This window comes from Pomacea canaliculata, linkage group LG9, assembly GCF_003073045.1.
Source record: "Pomacea canaliculata isolate SZHN2017 linkage group LG9, ASM307304v1, whole genome shotgun sequence".
NCBI classification, from domain to species: domain Eukaryota; kingdom Metazoa; phylum Mollusca; class Gastropoda; order Architaenioglossa; family Ampullariidae; genus Pomacea; species Pomacea canaliculata.
The window spans coordinates 13,681,649-13,688,636 of NC_037598.1; positions in this window are offsets into that span (position 1 = coordinate 13,681,649).

The window sequence follows — 6,988 nt, forward strand, 5'->3', positions numbered from 1 at the left end:
GGCGGTCAGGGCTTCTGCAAGGCTAGATTCTTTGGGGGTCCCAGGGACCCTTTTTTCAAGATTCTTAAAGGGTCCCTGTTCTTCGCCCAAATTTGAAAGGGGCCCATTGACGAAAATTGAATCTCCGAACTTTTAATGCGTACTGTACGCATTTTTTTGCGTAAGAGAAGCCACTGGGCGGTAGTAGCTAATAAATCAGGGGAATTGTTTGACAAGATTAAGGATATAGCTTTTTTTGTGGATGCTATAATTTTTTCAAAAATATTTAAGCATCATGATGTCCCTAGCTTGGTGCCTATTTTCAAGCTGCATGCAATTTTGCCATTATCCTTTCGGCTGCAGATGGAAGTAGTGCACCTAGGTTGGTCAAAGTCCTGATTTAAATGAGGTCTTTCTAAAGTGCTAGATTTCTTGTTTTCTAGTCTTGTCAGATTTATGTGAACTGTTTCAAAGCTTGTACTTGCCTAAAGAGAAGTGGGAGTGGTGACTGTGCCCTAAACAAACAAAAAATGGTGTTGAGAAGGTAGTTAAATCAGGTTTGTCAGGTTTCGTATCCAGAATACATACATCCACCACTAAAAGAGGCACCTGCGCAGTCATTGCGGCATCATGGTCTTCATAAGCAATATAGCATTGCTTTTTCTGTTTTTGTTTTGCTTTTATGTTCATGGGTATGCACGGTCATGCACTGTTGCGCATATTTGTGCATGGATAAGAGCATGTATGTGTGTTAGAGGTGGGTTGAGTGGATGCAAGAGATTTTGCTGCCCGATCTCTGAGCAAACAGTGAATCTCTTATTCTCCTGAAATCTCACAAAAACAGCATCTCTCCATGACACCCCCTGGCTACTTCTACTCGCTACTGTTTCATGTTAAAAGGTCACGAGATTGTCTCAAAAATGAATGTGAATTTTGCTTTGGCTTGCATGCTTATTTAGGATGTTTTGATGGCTCACTTTTTGCAACTAGTCACAAGCATCAGAGATTTTGTTACCTAACTGGTAACAAAACTCAGCTTGGTATGAGATTTTTAACGTGCCATTTGTAAATAAAATACATTGATAGTATTAACTTTGTAGTTTTTCAGCTGTTCTTTTGTGTTGTTGGGGAAATAACTGTATAAAATGTTTGTAGTAAAGGGAGAACACCAAGAAAAGTTCTTTTGGAAACGAAAATATGGGGCTGGGAGGGGCTTCTGTTGACAAAATGTTAATGTTTACAGATTGAAATAGGTCAACTGTTAAAAAAGATCGTGTCAGTTTCATTTTATTATATCAACTGTACAATGCATATAGCAATGAATGGAGGTACAAGATTTTAAAATGAAATGGGTCATGTTATCTAAATCCACTGCTGACACTTTGTCAGCTTCTTTGGGTACCTCAGTAAATCCTGTTTTGTATATGGACCAGCCCATTGCATGTTTGAGAGAAATCAGTGTGTGGGGCCAGTTAATTATTTCCATTATTTCTGAGCAAAACCATTTGCTAGGAATGAATTACATTTTCTGTTTACAGATGTTTATTCAATATTTTTTACAGGCTTTTAAAAGTGTTCTGGTGTGAAAATGTGGGAATGGTCTTGACTGAAGTGATGCAAGTACAACAGTAGTTCTGTTTTATAAATTCTGTGCCAGTATATTTATAGTCATTATTTACCTGTGTTCCCACATCATTGTCTTCCTCACTTCCTCACTCATCATTTTTTTTCTTCAAAATCACCAACATGTTCAGATGCAAACTTTATAATTTTCTGTATTTAACAGCAGTACAACCCGATAGATACTTACAGATAGATTGAGCATTTTTATAGCATTTGAACATTTCTCCATTGTTTTTACGTGTGTGCATGCACGAGTGTGTGTTCACATCCATGGGTGATTTCTGCATGCTGCACTGCAGCTTAGCAATCAGTTTTATTGTGATTTTCCTCAAGTTTGGTTAAATATTTTAAAGCCTAGATATTAATGCCTAATGTAAAAGGGCTAATAAATGCTCTGTTCTAGAAGGCGCTTTAGTCGATTTTGCCCTCTTGTGTTGAACGCTGTCATGATTTAGCATAATTTTTGTCTTTTGGTCACTTGTTTTATCGTAGAATCTTCTGCTGCATGTGTAGTCTCTTTTTTACAGGCTGCCTTTATAAGATGGCTTTAAAGAATTTGTTCATTTCAGTACTACAGCATATTCATGTTGTCAGTACTGACACTGTTTTGTCTGGATCATAGCCTGTTACTAGGTTTCTTTAGCGGATCTCTTGTGAAATATTCAGCAAATTTTATTTTTAGTCTATAGCATGCAGTAGTATTGCTATGTGTTTGGAAGGGTCTGGTAAGAAAAAGCCAGATAACCTATACATGCATTCTTTGTGCTTTCACAGGTTTGCAGTGATTTGTAACATTTCCAGACTGGCATGGAAGACAAGGCAATATTTGTCTAATGACAGCTTCATGACATTTCCTATACAAGTATGGTTTCAATATACAATATTCGAAAGAATGAGAGTAATATACGGTATAACATCTGAAAGTAAGCATGAATTTATCTGAGTGTTGTGAATGTAAATGGATAGGACATTATGTTCTGTCCACGTCTTATTGTGGGAATTAATAAAAATAAAAATGTTTTAGATGTTCATCTCTACATTTGGTGTCCTTCATATGGCTCGTATGGTTGCTAAAATAATGGACAGTTTGTTTTTGTGTACATGCATTTTCCTTTAATAGCTCTGTGAGGATTTGAAATTGGATATTAATTTGTGTCAACTATTCGAAAGACAAACACCCTCCCCACACCTTACAGTTACAGGTTTTGGCACACCTTTTAAATTACTCTTTGGCATGGTAATCCTGCAGTACTTGGGTTTTAAACGTCAAAAGACAAGAAGCAGCAAGCGAAGTGCGAGGACTGGATGTGTGATGCTGCATCTTCAGTTTCGAGCGAAGGCCTGCTACATTCATGCCATCATCTTCTGGAACATCGTCATAACTCACAACATTATTTATATATTACTATTATTACTTTATCATTCAATACGTCCACAGTGTGCTTTAATGGACGAATGAAATCCTGTCCGTCTGGGTAACAACTTAAGTAGGGCTTATACTTGGGGTAGGGTTTATATCACGAGCATCCTGAAAAATCATTCGAGGTTTTTTTGTTTGTTTTTTTTTTTTGTTTTTTTTTTTGTTTTTTCTTGTTGTTGTTTCGGGCTAATTCTTATTTTCACGGAAAGCAGGTAGCATAGACCAACTATTAAACGTGAAAAACTTCTAGCTTGGAAATTCCCTCTGACATTAAGAAAATGGCAAGAAGCATGAATGTCTTTTTAAGAACTAATTTAATAAGCATTTCTGTAACATACTACAACACACAGCTGGTGTGGTTTCAGATAAGATTGGTTTACATCGATTCTTGCTAATATTGTGTGTTTGAGTGTAAACTCCTTCCTATCTCCATTTTGTGGTTGTCTATAGCAGAAAGATGCGTCTTGAACATTCTTTTGTTGTTGTTTTATAGTATTGTTTTACACGTCCAAAGGAACTGTGAATAAACTGGCATAATTAAAATTATTGTTAATCATCCTCTAAGCATAGTAGGGGAGAGCTAAAAGCTGTCCCCACCAGGTAGCCGGCTCTTATTTTTCTCTGGTTGGAGAATATCCACAGACATGCGGGATCTGGTAAGCTGTGTAATGTACTTTTTCTAGAGTTTCGCCCTAGAATTTGGGCGATACGACGATATCTTTCTTTTCCTGGAAAGTCAAGTGTCGTCCTCCACCAAGGAGAGTTTAGCTGGTGTGTCTAGTATTTGTTGGTGGTTGGTCCCCGGGCTGGACGTGTTCCTAATGCCCTGTTTTGCTGAGGTTCCAGTAGAGCTCAACATCTAAGGGCTGTTCATGGTGTGTGCGAGTGAGACGAGCATGGAGTAATAAATTCATTGCAAGAAGATGTGATAGGTTTCAGGCGAGCACTCTTGGGTTGAGAACTATACCTTGGTGGTCCAAGAATATGGTGGGCATAGTTGGGAAGTGTGGATAAGATGCAGGAGAAGGCAAACTTTCTAGCATAAACTTAGGCTAAAACATGTTATCTGCCCATAGAGGGTAGCCGAAACATAAATGTGCAGGGAGTCAACCTTGCGTTAGGAGGTGGGTCCTAGGTTAGTCCATGGAGATTTCTAGAACAGACCGATATGTGTTGTGGCAGCGTGGATGTACGTTGTTCATTGCGAGCCCTCGTGATATTTATTTGTGACCCAGTCCTGACAGAACAGCTTCAGGTAATTTGCGAATACCCAGTATAGAAGATGCCAAGTTTCATCAAAATTAAGGGTAGAATTTCAATGCAGCTAATATTAGTAAAATCTCTTATATTTTACATTGATTTGTCAAAAATGTCTAGAGCTGGCAATAGTCTTATATGTCCGCCATGCTGAATCTGATAAAGGCGAGTGGCACCGTGTCTGTAAAATGTCTGAAGTTTCTGTGGGCCATAAATGTTGATTCTCTTAAACATCGAGATAACGCCTTTTCTTCTATATGTAGATGTCCTATAGAGCGAGGTCTATCTTATACGTGAGTTGACATGTAGCCCATCAGGAAAGGTAGTTGACATTTTTTTGTGTCTACATGTCGTCGTGTTTCGCTCCTTCAGAGTGTCTTCACGTATCACACGCGGACTGGCGTTCGTCGTCTCACGTCTCGGAACCGGTTAGCTCTGCGGTTCATTTTCTTCACGTAGTACTGCGCAACTCGCTAACCTGACATTGGTTGTCTTCACTTAGCCTAGTATTGTCATCTTCATGGGTGTTGCTAAGCCCAGTCATCTCAAAGACAACAATTGCGGATGACCCAAAACGTGGAACAGTACAGAGCTAGCCCTCCCCTCCCCTAAAAGAGAGCACCGGCCGGTTCATGGTGTAAGCAAACCAGCTGTGCGGATAATTTTTTTTTTTTGTTGTCCTGTTCAACGAGACAGTTTTCTCCTGTGCGTGTATGATTAGGTATATATGTTTGGGTCGCCGAATGTGTGTCTGAGTCGCAGGTGCTTAGATTTGTTTGTTCAAGGTTGTTTCTGCCGAGAGGCAGCAGCGATTGAAGATAATAGGCTATGTAAAATATTTTTTGCTCGGTTCATTTATGTTGTTTGGTAAGTTCAGCACCTGTTGTAAAATGCGGTTGGCTGAAAACGGGGCGAGTGGTTTCTACGAGCGTAGGTTGAATGTTTACATTCCTCGTTGTCTAATAACTAACAAGGTAACTTCGGATCAGACGAACGAGAAGGTAGTAAGTCGGTGGGAAGGAGTGAGGAATTAACCGGAGACAATTCAAGCTCTAACTAAGGAAGGTAGCTGACTCTCGTAAGCTTCTGCAGGAAATTGTATGAGGATCGAGTGGTAAAAAAGGGTCCGGCTCTTGGGTTTCTTTCTTGACGTTTATTTGTTTGAGTCGATGACCATGGATGTTTGTAGCCCTGATGTCCCTGCGTCCGGCCGTCCCTTCCCGTCTCGTGTTCCCGCCCTTTCGTCTGGTTGTCCCGAATGTGTATCTAGGGCGCTCTCCCCCGTCGCTATGTGTCGGCAGAAGTGTTTTATCCTTAAAACAATAAAGAACTCCCGTCTTTTGTCGTGTTGATAAGCAACTTCCGTCACCCGGTGGACACCAATTCTTGTACCCGTCTCTCGATGTCTGTAAGGAGTGTACTGTTCGTTGTTTGTTTGTCGAGGAAACAGCAAGAGGTTGAAGAATAAAAGCGAAGGGAAGCGGACTGGTCGAATGTTATCTTGGTCGTGAAAGTAAGTAATTTTCTGCAGTTTTTGCAGCAAGTTAATTATCAAGAGAAGGGAAGCTGGTGGTCGGTTCGTGTGCGAGGGGATTGGTTTCGCCGTGCCGTGCAAAAGGGCAACGAGGGCTGCATGTGGTTGGGGGAGGAGACCTTGCGCAGGGGTACTAGCAATCGCCGGGAGGGTCCGGCGTGTTCCGCGGGTGTAAGAGAAAGTGTACGAGGTTCGTAATAGAGCCTTGAAGGAGGGTGGGCGCACCAGTTTTTGGATCCAGATGACCTGCATCAAAGGACGTTGCTGGAGCGAACGAGATTTCCGTCACCGTTGTAAGGTTTGGTTTCATCGTGTTAAGGAAATTGTATGGAGACGGGTCTGTACTTGTTTGCTGTTTGGTGTTGTTTGGTTTTGGTTGGTTGTTTTTTTTTTGTTTTGTGGTTTGTTTGTGTTGTTTGTTTTGCATGACTTCAAATAGAAACTTTTACCAATCTGTGTCAAACGTTGTGTCCTGTTTTGTACTTGTTAAAAGAGCAAGATCCAGCATTGTAAGCTATACAAGATCGGCTTGAATGTTCGGAACAATTTGAGCTGGACTGTAACAAGAGGTTGGAAGGGTGAAGATGTAATTTCGATTTTGGTTGTAAACCATTTTGTTTGTAAATTTGAACAAAAAGGCGGTGACTTTATCCGAAGCGTGTTGTTCGTAGCAGAATCGGTCAAGTAAGAGGAACACCAATGCAAATCTGTAAACATTGGTTATAAGAGTGAAACAGACGGTCTTCGACTTACTGCTTACTCAGTTTGGTTAGTGAAAAGTTTCAATAAAGTTACATTTCCTTGCTTGAATGCAGCAAATATTGACAAGAATGAACAGCAAGCTGCCTTCCCATCGCTTGTGTTACAGTTCTTGAACATGTACATAGTCCAGGTCCTTAATCAAACTGTCCAGCGTGAAATTTGCTATGGTGGAAGAAAAAATGTATCTTTTTTTCTATTTAGTACGCCTCCTTTGAAAGGGAACCGTCGTTGGCAGAAATCGTCAAGCGATGCTGGTACCTCCTGGTCGCAGAGTGATGAGCGAACTGAATCGACCAAGGAAGTATGTGTATTTGCGGCTAAGTCTTTCTACCTAGTGTGACATTTTGTTCAGTGCGTTCAAGCAGGGACTGCAAGACGAGACCATTTTTTTAAATTCTGTTGCGGTGTGTTTT